This window comes from Pongo abelii, chromosome 17 (assembly GCF_028885655.2).
Source record: "Pongo abelii isolate AG06213 chromosome 17, NHGRI_mPonAbe1-v2.0_pri, whole genome shotgun sequence".
Lineage (NCBI taxonomy): Eukaryota > Metazoa > Chordata > Mammalia > Primates > Hominidae > Pongo > Pongo abelii.
In genome coordinates this window covers 58,111,120-58,132,559 of record NC_072002.2, presented here as the reverse complement: position 1 = coordinate 58,132,559, position 21,440 = coordinate 58,111,120, and positions in this window count along the sequence as shown.

Below are 21,440 nucleotides of genomic sequence, written 5' to 3'. Positions count from 1 at the left end.
GCTAAAAAAAAAAGTAGATATAGAAACATCTTTATAATAAATTACATTTTCTATGAAAAAGGGATGTTGGCAATATAAGCATTATATACACTCATGCTTATATTTTCAAGATGAAACTATTAAAGAATAAAGCCAGACTGAACCAAACACAATTACCTTATATGAGGAAAGAGGGAACTGGGATAGAATATAGAAACAGATGAGAATTCTAACAATACATTTACTTGTATAGTTTTGATTTTGAAACCAAGAATATTCAGTCAAAAAGACACAAGCAGTATAAATAGAAAGTGAGCTAAAATTGATACGCTAAACTCTATAACAAGGAAGTACTATAACCTCCAAGAGAAGTTAATTGGGTCCTGTGACTTTAAACATTATATTTTGACTGAGTATCCTTGACAGAAATTATTTTAATGACAGAAAAAAAAATCTTAAACTTTGAACAATGTAGCAGAAGTGTATAGAAACTAAAAGGGGTAGAGGAACAAGATAACCAGCATCACGAGGTAACAGTCAGAAAAGTTTAGGTGAAGTCAAATCTGTGTTCCATCATCTACAGGATAAATGATGTGGCTTTTCGGACTCATCCAATGATATCAGGGCAAAAAAGAATTGTTATTAAATAAAAGACACAAGAGATGTTCAAATCCTGATCTGAATAAACCAATTCTAAAAATGTATATCATTAAGGGCTGTTGAGAAAACTTTAGTATAGACAGGCTATTCTATGCAGTTAAAAAGTTTCTGTTTGACACTGATATTAACTTGGTGGTTATTTTTTAAAATACTCTTATAGAATATGCTTCGAAATAAAGATACATAACCTATCTACAGAAAAATGAGATGATGATATCTGCAATTAGCTTTAATATGCTCCAGAATTATTTTAAAAGAAACATTTAGGGCAGATATAATAAGATTAGCAAAATGTTATTCATTGTTGAAGGTGGGTGATAGATACATAGGGGTCCATTATATTAGGCTGGTGCAAAAACATTAAAGTAATGGCAAAAACCGTAATTGTTTCTGCACCAATGTAATAATTATAAATTATTGGAGATAATTTATAATTAGAATCTCCAAATATAATAACAAATAAACTGTATCTTTAAATTTCTCCTTGAGTATTTTTGATATCATCCAAGATTAGAAAATGTTTTTACCTAGCAACAAAAAATATGGTTATGGAATCTTTATGTATCTAAGTCAAGTGCCTAAAATTCAATTGTTTGGCTAATAGATTCCACTATTCTTTATTCTTGTCCTTTAGTTTGGTTGTAGGAGGTCATATCTTTATTCTTCTCCTTTGCTTCTCACTTCTACCCTTCTTTTAATTTCAATAATGCAGGATAACTTAAATAAATTTAAAGTTGTTATTGAGCAAAAAGTGCTAGCTGCCCGATGTGCTAGAATCCAATACTATGGCTCTGGAGTTTTTAAGAAAAGCTTTATATTGAAATTTTACTTCCAAGGAAAGAGAAACTAAATGCAAATCTGTCTCCCTGTGCTGCCTTCAACCCTTAGAAAAGGTTTAGGGGGTGGATACTGGGATTAGCAAGTGATTGGTCAATAAATGTGACTATTTAGATAAAATAGACAGATTCCATGAAAGATGCAAACTATGAAAGCTTATTAAAAAAAAAACGTAATAACCTGAATCTAAAATCTACTTCTGAAATTGAATTCATAATTTTTAAAACCCTCCCACAAAGAAACTTCAGGCTGAAATGAATCATATGAAACATTAAAAAAGAAAAACATTTTCAAACATACAGTTGAAGGGGTGAAAATATATTCTGATATATTCCGATTCACCGGGAGGCCAGCATTAACCTAATACCAAAACCGCACAAAGACATTACAATTTAAAAAACAACAACAGAACAATATTCCTTATCAACTTCAATGCAAAAATGCTAAGCACAAGTGTCTGAAAAGGCCAATACATCATGAATAAGTGGAATATATGTTAGAAGTGCAAGGTTATTGTTTAACATTTGAAAATCAATAAATGTTATTCTTCATTAAAAATAAATCTTTTAAAGATGTAATTTCTCATTAGACGCAGAAAAGGCGTTTTATAAAATTTAATACTTATTTCTAATAAAAACTCTAGCACACTAGGAATAAAAACAAGCTTTCTCAATCTGATAAAGGGCATCTATCAAAAATTAAAGCTAACATTGTAGTTAATTATAAAGGACTACATGCTTTTTCTCTGAGATCAGGACACAGTCCAGGATGCCTGCTCTCCTCCTTTTTTTACTCAGCATTTTACTGGAGGTTCAAGCCAAGGCAATAAGGCAAGCAATGAATATAGAAGTCATCTAAACTGAAAAAGAAGTAGTAGAAAGTACTTATAGCCATTTAGTTTCGTAATTACATGTGCTTTTCTCTTTCTCTCTGTTCACCCTACCATATGGCTTTATTCTAAGTTATGTATACATAAAGCTTTACTATATATTTGTATATATTGCTCGTTGCAAAATAATGAAAATTAAACCATGGAATTGTCTAGAAATACACTAATATAGTAGGTTGGTTAAACTGCACAATTAACTCAATTATCATATGCTGTAAATTGAATATGATTTACTACATAACAAGAAAAATATTAATAGTGAAGAAAATATTAAACATAAAACAGGTTTAAAGTTGATTTTTAAGTAAAAGCATTGGCTAAAGAGTTTAATCAGCAAAATTCATGAAGGTTAATCCAAAAATTCATTGGAATCTATTTAGGAATAAATTACTTCACTTGAAATGTATCACTAAAAATATTTTTTGATCTAATGGAGTGATAATTGAATACTTTTCTAATCTGAGGCAGGGGAGATAGTAGCACCACAATGGAATTACTTGTCTAGTTAAATACAGTCCTTTTTTGTGGAAATTATTTGCTTTCAGATTCATGCTGAGAAGTGACCAGCTTCTCTTTATCATAATACAATTTAACAAAATGTAGCATTCCTTCTAGATCAAATTAAGGCAATTTGGAAAATTAAAGTCTTTGGGTCTTAGCTCTTCAATCATCCTCCATTGTTCCTATCAACAGAGAAAAAATAACTGTGAAAAAAAATCTTGAAGGACTTAATTTCCTTCTATGTTACTAAGCTGAGAGAAGTGATGCCCCTATAAATGGTAATGACTCAGAGGCTAATGCCAGCAGTGTCCTTCTTTACACACCTTTTCTGGGCCAAGTCAACTTCTTCCAGGCTCTCACAGGATAATTTACAGGTATATTTGCACGATCACAGAAATAACAAGTTTAGGCTGAATAGCACTCAAATGTCTAAGATATACAATATTGACCAAGATTTCTCTCTTTTTTTCCTCCCTCTCACCTCTCGTGTTCTTCTCCTCCCACCACTGCATACTCATCAACACAACCATCAATCAATGACACTAACAGAATCACTTCTTTATCAGAACTTAAACCACAAAAGAGGTATCCTGTAATTCCGTAATCTGTTCTGCTCATTAAATCCTGGGTTTTAAGTGAGTAAATAAATTATTTGATGAGAAGCATTTCAACCTGAAGTAATACTATTTAAGAAGTCTTTAAAAAAAGATTTGCATGCTCTGAAATGGCAGTTATAAAGGCATTTGGAAAGGCAGCTATAAAGATATTAAAGGAAGGATATTGGTTATAAAACTAATTCAAAAATATGCTTTCTGAAATATTTTTGGAACTATCATCTTTGAATGTTTATGGAAGGATGCAATAACATGTTATTTATATTGACTTAAAAATGAAAAAAATCACAAAAAATCTGGAAGCATGAAAAAAAAACCCCTTTTCTTAGCTGAGTGACACCATCAATGTGAGAAGTCTGGTCTGTCTCTGTTTTGAGTGTATATATGCATGTGTGTTTCACAGCTGTAGAAAAATTTGTACAATACGTCATATGCAAGTTTCACTTATAGTATGGATAATTAGTTTTAGAAATCTATAAGTAATTGATTAAGTATGAATTTACTTGTCCAGGTGTGGTGGCTCGTGCATGTAATCCTAGCACTTTGGGAGGCCAAGGCGGGCGGATCACTGGAGGTCAAGTTTGAGACCAGCCTGGCCAACATGGTGAAACCCCGTCTCTACCAAAAATACAAAAATTAGCCAGGCGTGGTGGCCTGTGCCTGTAATCCCAGCTATTTGGGAGGCTGAGGCATGAGAATCGCTTGAACCTGGGAGGTGGAGGTTGCAGTGAGCGGAGATCTGCCACTGCACTCCAGCCTGGGCAACAGAGTGAGATTCCATCTCAAAAAAAAAAAAAAAAAAAAAAAGAAAGAAAAAGAAGACTGTGAATTAACTCATAATTCCAGCGCTCTGAATCTTTGCAGAATAAAAATATTTTTATTTTAAATTTTATGTACGTTTCATATGTTCTGTACAAATCATTGTTCACTTTTCTAGGGTTTTATTATGGAAAATTTCAAACATATATAAAGGTTAAGAAAATAGACCCCCAGGTAGCTAAATCCAGATGTAGAACTCATCCCTTTCTTTCATCTTGACTCCTATTCACCTCCTGTCTCCAAATGGATTATCTTGAAGCAAATTTCCAACATCATATCATCTCTAAATATTTTAGTATGATTTCTAAAAGATGACTTTTAAACATAACTACAGTACCTGCAATATTTTACTCAGCTTTTAAATGTATATTTATATTAATACATAACAATACATGATATTTTAACTGTTTTAAAGCACTCCAAGAAATCAGCACACAATAACTTATTTACTAAATCTCTTAATAATATTTTTTTCCCAATCCTTATGCCATAGAAACAAGGCTGCAGTAAAGGGTAGAACTTCTCATGTTACTAAGTGTTGCCAAATTCTTCTCCAGACACCTTCCCAACCTATATTCCTACACATAGTAAAAGAAAGCATTTATCCCTGTGTTTTCTAACCCTGATAGTGACAGATATTTTCATTCTTGCCAATGGAAGTGGTCTGAAATGGAATCGCATTATATCTGTTATTTGCATTTCCATTCTTGAGAATGCGTAAGTCACGTTTCCCAATGATAATGGATCATTTGGTTTTCTAATCATTAAATTGCCTATTCCTATATCTGATTTATTTTTTCTATTGTGACATTTTAAAAATTTATAGCCTAGTTGAAAATGCCACAATAATTCTCCCAGTTTGTGGCTGGCCTCCTCACTATGTTTGTTATTATTTCCTGAACAATAATAACAACAACAACAACAAAATTAACTTCAAATCTTTCAAACATGTCCCTCTTTTCCTTCAAGGTTGGATTTCTCCATCCTTACTTGTCTTTTATATATAAAATATTATTTTATCACAATGACATAATTATATTATTTAAATATTTTAACTTAAATATTCCTGCTTTTAAACTTGTCAATTATTATTTCCTAGATTTTTTTGGTTTTTTTTTTCACATATTTTGAAGTAAGGCTCCAGTATTTTTCATACATATGGCCAAAAGTCCCAGCACCATTTTTTGTTTAATTCTTTCCTACCTCATGATTAATAATGCCACATGCCATTTAACATTCTCTTGTATGTATAGGACTGCTCTGAGTCTCTATTCTGGCCCACTGGCTTGTGTAATGTGTCCCTATTTAAGTAGCACAAGAGTTTGTTGCCGAATTCTGTAAAATTTTGAATCTTTTAAAGCAAATCTTTCTATAACTCGCTTATTCTTTTCTTTTCAAACTGGCTTTGCTGCTTGGTGCCCACCAAATTTTCATAATAATTTTAGTATTGCTTTTTCAATTATGTAAATTATTGAAAAAATTATTATGTATAAGTATTTACTTTTAAAACACTATATATATATATATATATATACATTTTTGAGATGGAGTTTCGCTCTGTCGCCCAGGCTGGTGTGCAGTGGTGCAATCTCAACTCACTGCAACCTCTGCCTCCAAGATTCAAGCAATTCTCCTGCCTCAGCCTCCTGAGTAGCTGCAATTACAGGTGTGTGCCACCACGGATGGCTAATTTTAGTAGAGATGGGGTTTCGTCATGTTGGCCAGGATGGTCTTGAACTCCTGACCTCAGGTGATCCACCCACCTCAGCCTCCCAAAGTGCTGGGATTACAGGCATGAGCCACAGTGCCTGACTAAAACACTGTATTGTTACTACTCTATCTCAAGTATTGTTCTAGGTCCTAAATATTTTCCAATATTAACTTATAAAATCTTTATAGCAATAATAGTAATATCTCATATCCCCAAGGCCACAGAGGTTGTTAACCTGGTACTAGGGAACCTGAACTATAAATCCAGGCAATGCAGATTCATATCATATTTACAAATTAATTTGTACAGCATTGCCTGCCATCTTTATGATATGGAGAGACATTTGTCCAACAGAGTGCCATTAGGCACATGTGGCTGTTGAGAACATTAAACCACTAGAAATATGGCTTAATATAAAATAAAAACCTGATTTGGATTTCAATGTCATTGCTAATTTTTTTTTTTTTTTTTTTTTTTTTTTTTGTGACAGTGTCTCACTCTGTTGCCCAGGCTGGAGTGCAGTGGCGTGATCTCGGCTCACTGCAACCTCAGTCCCCCCGGGTACAAGCGATTCTCCTGCCTCAGTCTCCCGGGTAGCTGGGATTACAGGTGCCTGCCACCATGCCCAGCCAATTTTTATATTTTTAGTACAGACAGGGTTTCACCATCTTGGCCAGGCTAGTCTTGAACTCCTGACCTCATGATCCACCTGCCTCAGCCTCCCAAAGTGCTGGGATTACAGGCATGAGCCACCGCGCCAGGCCTAAAAATTTTTTTCTAAAATATGTCACTACTATATTTCATGCTGATTACATATTGAAATCATAATATTGTGAACATAATTTTAATGAAATATTAAAATTATCTTCACCTATTATTTTTGGTCTTTAAAAACGGCCATTGAAAATTCAAAATTACACATGAATCTCTCCTTACATCTTTAAGAACAATACTGATATAGCATATTCCATTCATGGATATACTATATATCTACATTTATTTAAAGATTCCATTATATCCTTTAGTACTGCTTATAATTTCTGTATAAAATTCCTACATAATTATTCTAAATTTATTTATAGGTATCATAGTAGTTTTTATTATTGTAATAATTATCTTAAAATTAAACTTCTGAATTCACTGTACCGCTTATAATTTCTGTATAAAATTCTTGCAGCTTATTATAAATGTGTTTATAGGAATCATAGATGGCTTTTGTTTTTGTAATAGCATTATTTTGTTTTTTAATTTCTGAGATACATGTGAAGGATATGCAGGTTTGTTACACAGGTAAACGTGTGCCATGGTGGTTTGCTGCACCTGTCAACCCATCACCTAGGTATTAAGCCCAGTATGCATTAGCTATTTTTCCTGATGCTCTCCATCACCCTGCACCCGCTTCCGACAGGCCCCAGTGTAAGTTGTTCCCCTCCTTGTGTCTGTGTGTTCTCATCATTCAACTCCCACTTATAAGGAAGAACATGTGGTGTTTGGTTTTCTGTTCCTGCATTAGTTTGCTGAGAATAATGACTTCCAGCTCCATCTAGGTCCCTGCAAATGACATAATCTTATTCCTTTTTATGGCTGCATAGTATTCCATGGTGGATATGTACCACACTTTCTTTATCCAGTCTATCACTGATGGGCATGTGGGTTGATTCCATGTCTTCACTATCGTGAATAGTGCTGCAATAAACATATGGGTGTATATATCTTTATAGCAGAATAATTTATAACGGTTTGCATATATACCTAGTGATGGGTTTGCTATATCAAATGGTATTTCTGGTTCTAGGTCCTTGAGGAATCACCACACTGTCTTCATAATGGTTGAACTAATATACATTCCCACCAACAGTGTGAAATCATTCTTATTTCTCCACAGCCTCACCAGCACCTGTTGTTTTTTAACTTTTTAAAAATCACCATTCTGACAGGTGTGAGATGGTATCTCATTGTGGTTTTAATTTGTGTTTCTCTAATGATCAATGATGTTGAGCTTTTTTTCACATTTGCTGGCTGCATAAATTGCTTCTTTTGAAAAGTGTGTGTTCATATCTTTTGCCCACTTTTTTTTTTCTTGTAAATTTGTTTAAGTTCCTTGTAGATTCTGGATATTAGACCTTGTCAGATGGGTAGATTGCAAAAATTTCCTCCCATTCTGTAGGTTGCCTGTTCACTCTGATGACAATTTCTTGTGCTGTGCAGAAGCTCCTTAGTTTAATTAGGTCTCGTTTGTCAATTTTTGTTTTTGTTGCAATTGCTTTTCATGTTTTTGTTATAACATCTTTTCCCATACCTATGCCCTGAATAGTATCGCCTAGATTTTCTTCCAGGGTTTTTATGGTTTTGAGTTTTACATTTAAGTCTTTAATCCATCTTGAGTTAATTTTTGTAAAAGGTGTAAGGAATGGGTCCAGTTCGAATTTTCTGCATATGACTAGCCAGTTTTCCCAGCACCATTTATTAAATAGGGAATCCTTTCCCCGTTGCTTGTTTTTGTCAGGTTTGTCAAAGATCAGATGGTTGTAGATGTGTGGTCGTATTTCTGAGGTCTCTATGCTGTTCCATTGGTCTGTGTCTGTTTTGGTAGCAGTATCATGCTGTTTTGGTTACTGTAGCCTGGTAGTGTAGTTTGAAGTCGAGTTGTGTGATGCCTCCAGCTTTGTTCTTTTTGCTTAGGATTATCTTGGCTATGTGAGCTCTTTTTTCATTCCATATGAACTTTAAAGTACTTTTTTTAGTTCTGTGAAGAATGTCAATGGTAGTTTAATGGGAATATCATCTAATCTAGAAATTACTTTGGGCAGTATGGCAATTTTCATGATATTGCTTCTTCCTATTCATTGGCACGAAATGCTTTTCCATTTGTTTATGTTATCTCTGATTTTCTTGAGCAGTGGTTTGTAGTTCTAATTGAAGGGGTCCTTCACATTCCTTGTTAGCTGTATTCCTAGGTATTTAGTTCTCTTTGTAGCAATTGTGAATGGAAGTTCATTCATGGTTTGGCTCTCTGCTTGTCTATTTTGGTTTATAGAAATGCTTGTGATTTTTGCACATAGATTTTGTATCCTGAGACTTTGCTGAAGTTGCTTATCAGCTTAAGAAGCTTTGGGCTGAGACAATGGGGTTTTCTGGATATAGGATCATGTCATCTGCAAACAGAGACAACTTGACTTCCTCTCTTCCTATTTAAATATGCTTTATTTCCTTCTTTTGCCTGATTGCCCTGGCCAGAAGTTCCAATACTATGTTGAATAGGAGTGGTGAGAGAGCACTTCCTTGTCTTGTGGTGGTTTTCAAAGGGAATGCTTCCAGCTTTTGCCCATTCAGTATGATATTGGTTGTGAGTTTGTCATATATGGCTCTTATTATTTTGCGATATGTTCCATCAATACCTAGTTTATTGAGAGTTTTTAACAGGAAGGGATTTTGAATTTTATTGAAGGCTTTTTCTGCATCTATTGAGATAATCATATGGTTTTTGTCATTAGTTCTGTTTATGTGATGAATTACATTTATTGATTTGTGTATGTTGAACCAGCCTTGCATTCCAGGGATCAAGTTGACTTGATTGTGCTGCTTTTAATGTGCTGCTGAATTATGTTTGCCATATAATTGCATTGATGATTTTCACATAGATGTTCATCAGGGATATTGGCCTGAAATTTTATTTTTTTGTTGTATCTCTGCCAGGTTTTGGTATCAGATTGATGCTGGCCTCATAATATGAGTTAGAGAAAAGTCCCTCTCTATCAATTTTTTGGAATAATTACAGAAGGAATGGTACCAACTCCTCTTTGTACTTCTGGTAGAACTTGGCTGTAAATTAATGTGGTCCTGGGCTTTTTTTTTGTTGGTATGCTATTTCTTACCGCCTCAATTTCAGAACTTGTTGATCTATTCATGGATTCGACTTCTTCCTGGTTTAGTGTTGGGAGGGTGTATGTGTCCAGGAATTTATCTGTTTCTTCTAGATTTTCTTGTTTATTTGCATAGAGGTGTTTATAGTATTTTCTGATGGTTGTTTGTATTTCTGTGAGGTCAGTTGTGATATCTTCTTTATTTTTTTAATTGTACCAATTTGATTCTGCTCTCTTTTCTTCTTTATTGGTCTAGCTACTGGTCTATCTAGTTTATTAATTTTTTCAAAAAACAAGCTCCTGGTTTCATTGATTTTTTGAAGGGTTTTTCGTGTCTCTATCTCCTTCAGTTCCTATCTGATCTTGGTTATTTCTTGCCTTCTGCTAGCTTTGGGGATTGTTTGCTCTTGGTTCTCTAGTTCTTTGGTTGTGATGTTAGGGTGTCTATTTGAGATCTTTTTAGATTTTTGAAGTGGACATTTCATGCTATAAATTTCCCTCTTAATACTGCTTTAGCTGTATCCCAGAGATTCTAGTACATTGTCTCTTTGTTCGCAATGGTTTCAAAGAAATGCTTGATTTCTGCCTTTTTTCATTATTTATCCAGGAGTCAATCAGAAACAAGTTGTTCAATTTCCATGTAGTTGTTTGGTTTTGAGTGAGTTTCTTAATCTTGAGTTCTAATTTGATTATGTTGTGGTCTGAGAGATGTTTGTTATTATTTCAGTTCTTTTGCATTTGCTGAGACTTTTAATTATGTGATCAATTTTAGAGTAAGTGCCATGTGGCACCGGGAAGAATGTATATTCTCTTTTGGGAGGGGGGTTGAGAATTTGGTAGATATCTATTAGGTCCAGTTGATCCAGAGCTAAGTTCAAGTCCTGATTATCTTTGTCAATTTTCTGTCTCAATGATCTAATATTGAAAATGGGGTATTAAAGTCTCCCAACATTATTGTGTGGGAGAGTAAGTCTTTTCATAGGTCTGTAAGAACCTGTTTTATGAATCTGGGGGCTCCTTTATTGGGTTCATATATATTTAGGGTAGGTAGCTCTTCTTGTTGAACACTTTATCATTATGTAATGCCTTTCTTTGTCTTTTTTATCTTGTTGGTTTAAAGTCTGTTTTTTCAGAAACTAAGATTGCAACTCCTGTTTTTTCCTGATTTCCATTTGCTTGGTAGATTTTCCTCCATCCCTTTATTTTGAGCCTATGTGTGTCTTTGCATGTGAGATAGATACAGGACACCCATGGGTCTTGTCTCTATCCAGCTTGCCATTCTGTGTCTTTTTATTGGTGCATTTAGCCCATTTACTTTTAAAGTTAATATTATTATGTGAAGTTGTTCCTGTCATCATGACGCTACCTGATTATTGCACAGACCTGTTGATGTAGTTGCTTCATAGTGTATTGATCTGTGTACTTCAGTGTGTTTTTGTAGCAGCTGGTAATGGTTTTTCCCTTCCATATTTAGTACTTCCTTCAGGAGCTCTTGCCAGGCAGTCCTGGTGGTGATGAATTCTCTCATCATTTGCTTGTCTGAAAATGATTTTATTTCTCCTTTGTTTATGTAGCTTAGTTAGGGCAAATATGAAATTCTGGACTGGAAATTTTTTTTGTTTAAGAATGTTGAATATTTGCCCCCAATCTCTTCTGGCTTGTAGAATTTCTGCTGAGAGGTCCACTGTTATTTTAATGGGTATTTCTTTGTAGGTGACCTAGCTTTTCTCTCTGGCTGCCCTTAACATTTTTTGCTTCATTTCAAACTTGGAGAATCTGAAGATTATGTGTCTTGGGGTTGATCTTCTCATGGAGTGTCTTACTGGGGTTCTCTGGATTTCCTGAATTTGAATGTTGGCGTGGCTTGCTAGGTTGGGGAAGTTCTTCTGGATGATATCCTGTGTGTTTTCCAACTTGGTTCCATTCTCCCCATCTCTATTAGGTAGGGCTTGGTCTTTTTACATAACCTCATAGTTCTTGGAGATTTTGTTCATTCCTTTTCATTCTTTTTTCTCTAATATTGTCTGCTTGTCTTATTTCAGCAAGACAGTCTTCAAGCTCTAAAATTGTTTCCTCCACTTGGTCTATTCGGCTATTGATACTTGTGGTTTCATTGTGAAGTTCTCGTGTTGTTTTTCAGCTCGATCATTATTTTCCTCTCTAAACTGGTTATTCTGATTAACAGCTTCTGTAATGTTTTTATCATGGTTCTTAGCTTCTTTGCCTTGGGTTAGAACATGCTCCTTTAGCTCAGCAAAGTTTGTTATTATGCACCTTCTGATGCCCACTTCTTTCAGTTAATCCATTTCAACTTCAGCCCAGTTCTGTGCCCTTGCTGGAGAGGTGTTGCAATCATTTGGAGGAGATGAGAAGCACTCTGGCTTGTTGAGTTTTCATAATTTCTTCATTGATTCTTTCTCATCTTCCTGAGTTTATCTATCTTTGATCACTTAGGCTGCTGACCTTTGGGTGGGGATTTTGTGGGTACTTCTTCATTGATGTTGTTGTAGTTGTTGCCTTCTGTTTTTTTGGTTTTGTTTTTACTGTTAGGACCCTCTTTTGTAGGGCTGTTGTGGTTTGCCAGGGGTCCACTCCAGACCCTCTTCTCCTAGATTTCTCCTGCTCTGGGAGGTATGGAGGCTGCAGAAAATCAAAGATGTCTGCCTCCTCCTTCCTGTGGGAGCTCCATCCCAGAGGGGCACCAACATGATGCCAGCCAGAATGCTCCCATGTAAGGTGTCTGGCGACTCCTGTTGGGGGAATCTCACCCCATTAGGAGGCATGAGATCAGGGACCCACTTAAGGAAGCACTCTGACTGCCCATTGGCAGAGTGGGTGTGCTGTGCTGGTGAGAATCTCACTTATCTGGACTGCCTGGATTCCTCAGAGCCAGCAGGGGAAAAGACTAATTCTGTTGACCCATGGAAACCACAGCCACCCCTCACCCCAGGGGCTTTGTCCCAGGGTAAGAGTTCTGTCCATAACCTTCTGGCTGGAGTTGCTGAAATTCCCACAGGGAGGCCCTGCCCTGTGAGGAGGGATGGGTTCCGTTAGGTCTAAAGAGGCAGTATGGTGACAATCTGCCACACCCACTGTGCTGTGCTGTGTGGAATTCTTCCTGACTCCAAACTGGTCAGTCTCCCCAGTGCTGGAAGGGGAAAATGACAGACTGGAACTGTAGTAATGTATTGAACAACAGCATTATTCTTAAAATTAAACTTTTGAATACATTAAGCTTTTGAATTCAAACTTTTCAATTCATTCATGGATTTTTAAAGTATCCACCATGAATCCAGCCATTTCGCTAAACTCTGTAATGAATTCTGTTTGTCTTTAGTTGCTATTGAATTTCTTATTTAGAAAAGTATGCCATCTTCAATTAATAAGAATTGTGCTTATCTGTTTATGCTTGCTTCAATCAATTTCCTAGGACCTGAAGTAAGAACAGAATATAAAGTGGTTGTAGTAGGCATTCTTATATTTATTCTGATTTTACAGAAAATCATGTTTCATGATCCAGTATGATGTTTGCTATAGATTTGTGGAAGACAATTTTTTTAAGTGAAGTAAGTTACTCTACAATACTGGTTTGTTAAAATATTTCCTGTATGCTTAATATTATCAACTTTTGTTCATTGATTGAATTTATACTGTTTTGTCTTATTTGTTCATGCTATAACAAATAAATTTCCTATTTTTAAACCTTTGCATTTTATGATAAGCATTACATGTTCATGGTTTTAAAAAACATATTTTTAGGCTGACTTGTATGTATATACATATAAGTTATTCATTTTTGTGTTTTTGCATATATGTTCTCAAGTGATGTTATGGTTTGAGAATCCCCCATGTGGCAGCATTGAAAGCTAGAGCCTTAGGTGATTGTGTCATGAGGGCAGAGCCCTCATGACTAGATTAATTTATTTATGGATGAATAGATGAATTGATTATTAAGTTATCATGGAAATGAGACTAACTGCTTCATAAAGAAGAGGAAGAGACCTGAGAAACACACTCGGCCCCCTCGCCATGTGTGACCCTGTGTTGCTTAGAAACTTTGCAAAGAGTCTTCACCAGCAAGAAAGTTTTCAACAAATGTGGACCCTGGAACTTGGACTTCTCAGCCTTCATAACTATAAGAAATAAATTACTTTCTAAGAGGAATTTAAGATATCTTCAAATAGTCCGTTATAAGCAACAGAAAACAGGCCAATACAAATGAGACTTATCTATATTTTTCTTTTTATTTTGCTATTGTTTTGTTTAGATACTATGATTCTAGCTTAATAGAAATAGGCACCTGTTCCTTCAAGGAGGGTAAAACATGCCTAGAGATTGTGAATAGATTTTTGAATAACAATTCAATTCACTTAAAGTTTATTTTTATTTTTTAGACAGAGTCTTGCTACCCCAGGCTGGAGTTCAGTGGTACAATCTCAGCTCACTGCAACCTCAGCCTCCTGGGTCCCAGTTCAATCAATTCTCCTGCCTCAGCCTCCCAAGCAGCTGGGATTACAGGCACACACCACCATGCCCAGCTAATTTTTTTTTTTTAGTAGAGACAGGGTTTCACCACGTTGGCCAGGCTGGTCTTGAACTCCTGACCTCATAATCCACCCAACTTGGCCTCCCAAGGTGCTGGGATTACAGGCGTGAGCCACTGTGCCCTGCTCTTTTTTATCCTTTTAGTAAATTTAGCTAGTTTGTAATTTTTCCAAAAAAAGCTCGCCATTTCAATATTCAAGTATGTTGACATAAAATTGTGCATATTTTTTATGATTTTTTCAAAAGCATCTTTTTTTGACATTATACCCTTACCTTCCTTATTTCTAATATTGTTAGTTTGTGCTTTCTCTTTACAATTTTATCAATTTTGGTAGAACTTAGTTGTTTTGCTAGTCTTTTGCAAGAACCATCTCTAAAGACTTGTTCCTCTTTTTTACGGGTATATATTTTTTCACAAAACTCTAACTTTTATACTTGAAACATCTTTCTTTTTCACTTAAATATATCTAGGAGATACTTAAGTGTCATTTGTTTTGAACAATATCGTTATTATTCCAATAAAAGATGCATAGTATATTATTTAATTGGTTTACTAGTAGTAGACATTCATATTATTTACCAATTTTGTACATTTAATTCTGTGTTGAATACTTTTTAGCATATCTGTTTTGCAAAACTGCGTATATTAGTAGAATATGTTCCTAAAAATAGAATTTCAGGAATAAAACCTACATTATTCAAATTTTGTTTTTACCATCAAAATTTATTCATGGACATTGTTCCCATCAACAGATCAAAAATAAGTGTACATATTTCCTCACCATTTTCCGCCATGATGTGTTATCAAACTTTTTGTTATTTACTAATTTGATACTTAAACATTGGTATATCAATAAACCCTTAATTTGGATATCTCTCATATGTGAAAGATTGAACACAACTAATACTTAAGAAAACATGCACTTTCCTTTTTGTAAAATCTCTCTTTACATATTTTGCCCACTTTTTATTTGACTGTTGGTGGTTGTCAATGTACAGCTCTGAATGTTGTGTACATGAAATAAATTATTCTATTTTCTGAATTATGATGATCAGTTTGATACTGTATTTGGAATTTATTCATTATATTTAATTTTAAAAAATTTTCAGGTACTCAAATTTGTTTAGTATTTCCCATAAGGCTTCTTAGTTATGTGGAATACTTACGAAGACTTTCTTTAACAGGCTTTTTTGATAACATCTATTCTGACATGTATTGTTCCAGTCCATTTTTTTATACTTTTATTCTTCATACTTAAATATGTCCCATTTATAATTCACTTTGGTGTAGCTATTAAATACAGAATCACATTTTTTCCAAAAGTCTATCCAATTGCCTCCATATCATTTCTGAAAGAATTATTTCACCCAATAGATTATCATGTTCTAGATTCAAAAGGTATGTTCCTCTATTTCTAGTCTTTCTAATGTCTTCACTTCCTCATTATGCCAAAATGTAGCCTAGTAATGTTCTGTATTACACATTGTAGTTTTACATTTGCTTTTACTGTAAGTTGCTTTTTTTCTGAAATTTTCTATCATTATTTGTGTCTTATAGCTCAGGTATATAGAAAATAATGGTTTTATTTCTTGGGAAATAGTATTCTTTTTACTCTTCTGTTGTAGAAAAATGTCATCTTTGTGATGTTTAGTCTTTCTATCCAAGAAGATGGCATACTTTTTCACTTGTTCTATGATTTGTATATGTGTTCGTATGTCTTAATATAATTTTAATAACTTTTTATTTAAATCATGCACCTTTCTTATTAAATTTATAACTACATATTTTATTCTTTTTTGTTGCCATGGTAAATTAAGTACTTGATTTTTTCTATTATATTTTGAAACTCATAGTCTATAATACATCTTTATTCCAATATCTGTAATTTTCAGTCATTTTTCTTATCTAATAGTATTTTTTACCCCTTCCACAAAATGTTTCATAATGCAATATTGGGTATCCTTGAATTGCTTCTTACTTTCATGACCATCTTTCTAGCATTTCTCCATTGAGAAAGATTTTGGCATTTGGAATATGATAAAGCTGTTTACTCATGGCTGCCGAGATTTGTCTGAATAAGAGTAGATAAAAGCAGAAGCAGGTGTGTGGAACCTACTGCAAATATCCAATCAAGAGGTAATGGTGACTTAAAGACAGTGATCTTGGCAGTGATGAGAGGTGCTCAGTTTTGTAGGCAGAACCAACAAGACTTCCCAGGTGACATTGGTCCAAGCACTGAAAGAAAGGAATTACTATTAATTAAGGTGAATCATGGAAAGAGTAGGTGGGAAATGAGACAGAAATACCAAGAACTGAGTTTTTGAGATTCATTTCAGGAATAACAATATGTATTAGTATTAGGAGAATTATAATCTACCGTATTAATAGGTTGAAAGAAAATATTAACTTTGATTTATGTGGGAAACAGCATTTGATAGAACTCAGTATCTTTTTTTCATAAAACTCCTTAGCAAAGAATAAATAGAATAATAATTCTTAACATATTTAAATATAAATTTTACAAACAAATGGCCAGCATCATCCTTATGAGTAAAATATAAAAAGCATTATCATTAAATCTAAAAAACATTGTCTGCTCTAACCACTGCCATTAGACAATTAAAAAACCAAGTATGAACATTTGAAAGGAAACCACGATGTGATTTGTAAATAAAACTGAAAAGAAAATTGAAGAACAATATTTAAAAATTATTAATATGAGAGTTTGGGAAAATGATAAATTATAAAATAAGCATGCAAAGTATAATAGATTTATGATATATTAAAATACAAGTTTCAAGACATATTTTAAAACATCTTTAGTTAAAAGTATGAATAGGAAAGAGAAATGTAATTATATTAATAAAACTATAAAATTATCAAACTGTATTCAAGGAAATAGAAAATATATAAGAAGCATGTAAATATCACTTACTGTGTGCCAGACACTGGTCTAAGTTCTCTACCCTTTAATCATCACCAAAAATCTTAATAGACATTATTATTAACATTATTTTACATTGGATAAAACTTAGGAAAGGAAGGGCTTAAATCATTTACCTAAGATCAAGCAGGTAGTAAATAGCAGAGCCAGGTGGAAGACTGAACATACAAATGGACACTAACCAGACCATAAATATAGAACTCTGACCCTCAAACTCCAGCAATCAGCCCAGCTAGCCAACCCATTCATTATTTATAGTAAATTGTTCCCAGAAGCCAGACTACTAATTCTAATAACAATTGTGAGAAGTCAAACTAAACCCCTATAACAATTAGCCCCAAATGACTAGGAATTGATTAATATCTGACAGCTTTCCTAATTTTCACTCCTGTAATGTAAGTCCAATCTGCAAGGGCTACACAGGCATCCTTAACCAATAAAATAAAGTATCCTGCTTCTAGTTAGCCTAGTTTCAGCTTCCCCATGCCAACAGCCTACAATGAGGGCATAATGAAGTCTTCAATTCATTGTGAAGCTTTTACACTTTTCTGTTCGCCTTTGAGTCTTTGTCAAATGCAAGTGATGATGGCTGATTGCCCTGCTGTAGCAAGCATTGAATAAATAGCCATTGCTTATTCTCATTTGGGTGGTCTTATTTGTTTTCACACAGAATTCAAACTCAGAATATCTGAACCCAAACTCTGAGAAAAATCTTTCTCCTTGATGAAAAGATCAGTATACTACAATCTATTGCAAAAATTAATTTGTCTAAATTTGGAACTTCATAGAATTATTCTAATTTTACCTTTATATAAACATAAAAGCAGAAAAATATGAAAAAATAATTAAAAGGATACATGCCTTATCAAATATTAAAATGCGTTTTAAAGTCATAATAATCTAAATAGCATGGCAATGTTATAGAATAGCCAATTATAGCAATAAAACAGAAAAGAGAGTCCAGAAATTTTACTAGTATATATAAGATATTATATGGGGAAAAAAACCATAAAATTATTTCAAATAATTGCTAAAATGACATTTTTAAAATTATTTGAATTGCATAATGTATATACATATCCTCAAATGAAAATAAATTATAGATTTTAACTCAAAAGGTTAATCATTCATATAAAAATAAAGTATGTCATTCAAAATAGTAAAACTATGTCTTGAACTTTCATCAGACTTTTACACCAAACCTATAAAGCACTAAATACTTGAAAATAAAGAAAAAAATGACAGAAAATACTAATAGCAGTAGCTAAACATATTTTCGTCTGATCAAAAAAGATCAAACAGATAAACAGTAATAGGAACAAAGAAGAAATAAATAACATAAAGAATTACATATTTATTTAATCAGCAAATACAAAATATACTCTCTTATCAAATAACTGTGACATACTTTATAAGACAGACACAAGCACATAATTTGATCACAAAAATGTAATAAATTCCAAAAATCAGAGGTAGCATAAAGTTCAATCTCTTGATCCAGTGCACAGACATATTAATTAAGAGCAAACAGAAACAACAATAATAACAATGTCAAAAATTTCTGAAGCATTTAGGAGTATAATCACGTAAGTTTTAAATAAAAAAAAATTTAGGACTGAAATTAAGTGAGGCACTATGTATCATAAAAGATGGGACAAGTTCTAAATGGCACCAGGAAGAAAATTTAGTCTGTTGGGTTCCAGAAAATAATACGCGAAGTATGATGTTTAGACATGTTGAGTATTTGAACTAAAAGAGACTGGAAAATCTCAGAAGCAAGTTCTTTCTGACCTTCTCCTATCTTCCTGTTTCCTGTTCCTCTTTCTCCTCTGAAGTGAGTCATAGAAATAAAAATTCCTCTTCCCCAAGACAGGCAATAGAAACTAAAACCCCTCTCCCTCAAAGTAAGCCATAAAACCTACAAGAGTCACTCTCTCCCTCCTTCCTTCTTCCTTGAAGACCTTCTTTCCAGAGGGGTCTAGCCCCATACCCATAAGGAAGGAATGCTACATGGGAAGTCTAAGAAAAATATGAATAGATAGACCTTGCTGGGTTTCTCCACTTAGTCTATTATCATTAGATCATACCTGTTTGCCCAGTTACATTTGTATGTGGCTATTCATTCTTCATCAAACCTAAGCATAAAAATGGAGTTTTCTCTGGGTCTTTGGGCCTCATTTCTGAAGGTTCTTGTGTTTAATAAAACTAAATAAATTTATTATGTATATTTTGTGTCAACCTGTCTTTTTCTACAAGAGTGTTAGCCATGACCCTCAGGAGGGGTGAGAAAAGGTATCAAAACTTTTCCATCCCTACAAGTCTTAAGCATGAAAATAAATGACTTAAGTATCGTACATAATACATTAGAAAAAGAGCACTATGTCACAGTTAAGGGAAGCAGTCCAGGCATGGGGGCTCATACTTGTAATTTTAGCACTTAGGGAGTCTGAGGCAGAAGGATCATTTGAGGCCAAGAGTTTGAGACCACTCTGGGCAACATATAGCAAGACCCCGTCTCTATAAAAAAATAATGATAATGAAAAGGAAAGTAAAGTTAAAGGCTCCTGAAAATGGGCTACTGCTATCTTTTTTTTAACTCTACTTCTTATTTTATGTTTTACTCTAGACATGCTGATATACAGAAAGAAAATATTCTTTTCCCTCTACTCTTCCAAGTTCATAGCTGGGGACTCTGTAACAGAAGACAGATTAGACAAGAAAAAACAAATAGAAGTTTATCAACATGCATGAGAGGTCTTCAAAATGTTCATGGAAAATGCATGTTATAAAAAAGCTATGCGTGGATTTCAAAATCTTTATGCTAAAATAAAGGTATGCTAACTTTTTATAACATACCTGACAGGATCTAGTTTGAAACACTAAGAATGATAAGACATTAGTTTGAATAGAGTCTCTATCAGAAGAACATAAATTCTGCTAAAACTAAAGCAAGAACAAACATCAAACTTATGGTGAAGCTTGAGTAGAAGAATGGTGAAGTTATTATTGATGCTTAATAAAAGTTTATAGGGAATATGACCCAAATAAATCAGGAGTTTACAAATGGATAACTCCTATTAAGAAGAGATGAGACAATATTAAAGATGAAGCTCACAGCAGTAGACCATCCACATCAATGTGCAAGGAAAAAATTAATTTTATGGTGCCCTAATTGAAGATGAACGATGACTAATAGCAGAATCAATAGAGAACAGCATAACCATCTCAACTGGTTTAGCTTACACAATTCTGACTAACAAATTGAAGTTGAGCAAATTTTCATTGAATGAGTGCAGAAACCATTGTGCCCAGGTCAGCTGCAGGCAAGAGCAGAGCTTTCTTTTTCTTTCTGTCTTTTTTTTTTTTTTCTGAGACAGAGTGTCCCTCAATCACTGGAGTGTGGCTGGAGTGTGGTTGTCCAATCTTGGCTCACTGCAGCCTCCACCTCCCAGGTTCCAGTGATTCTCATGCCTCAGCCTCCTGAGTATCTGGGATTACAGGCATGCACCACCATGCCCAGCTAGATTTTTGTATTTTTAGTAGATACAGGCTTTTGCTATGTTGGCCAGGCTGGTCTCAAACTCCTGGTCTCAAGTGATCTGCCTGCTTTGGCCTCCCAAAGTGCTGGGAATACAGGCTGGAGCCATAATGCCCAATCAAGAGCAGATCTTTCAATGGATGCTGAAGGTTTTTTTTTCTTTTTTTTTAGAATTGTAAAAGGGCATGTAACATAGCTTAACTAGTACAATCCTGAAGACAAGTACAATCAAACCAATGGCTACTAAGAGGTAAATGTGATCCAGTCAAAGCAAAACAGAACCAATTTAGAGCAAAGGTCATGGTAACAGTTTTTTGGGATGCTCAAGGCATTTTGCTTGTTGACTTTCTGGAGGGTCAAAGAACCATAACAGGCCAGGTGCAGTGGCTCATGCCTGTAATCCCAGGACTTTGGGAGGCCGAGGCAGGTAGATCACCTGAGGTCAGGAGTTCAAGACCAGCCTGGCCAATATGGTGAAACCCTGTCTCTACTAAAAATACAAAAACTAGCCAGGCGTGGTGGCATGCACCTGTAATCCC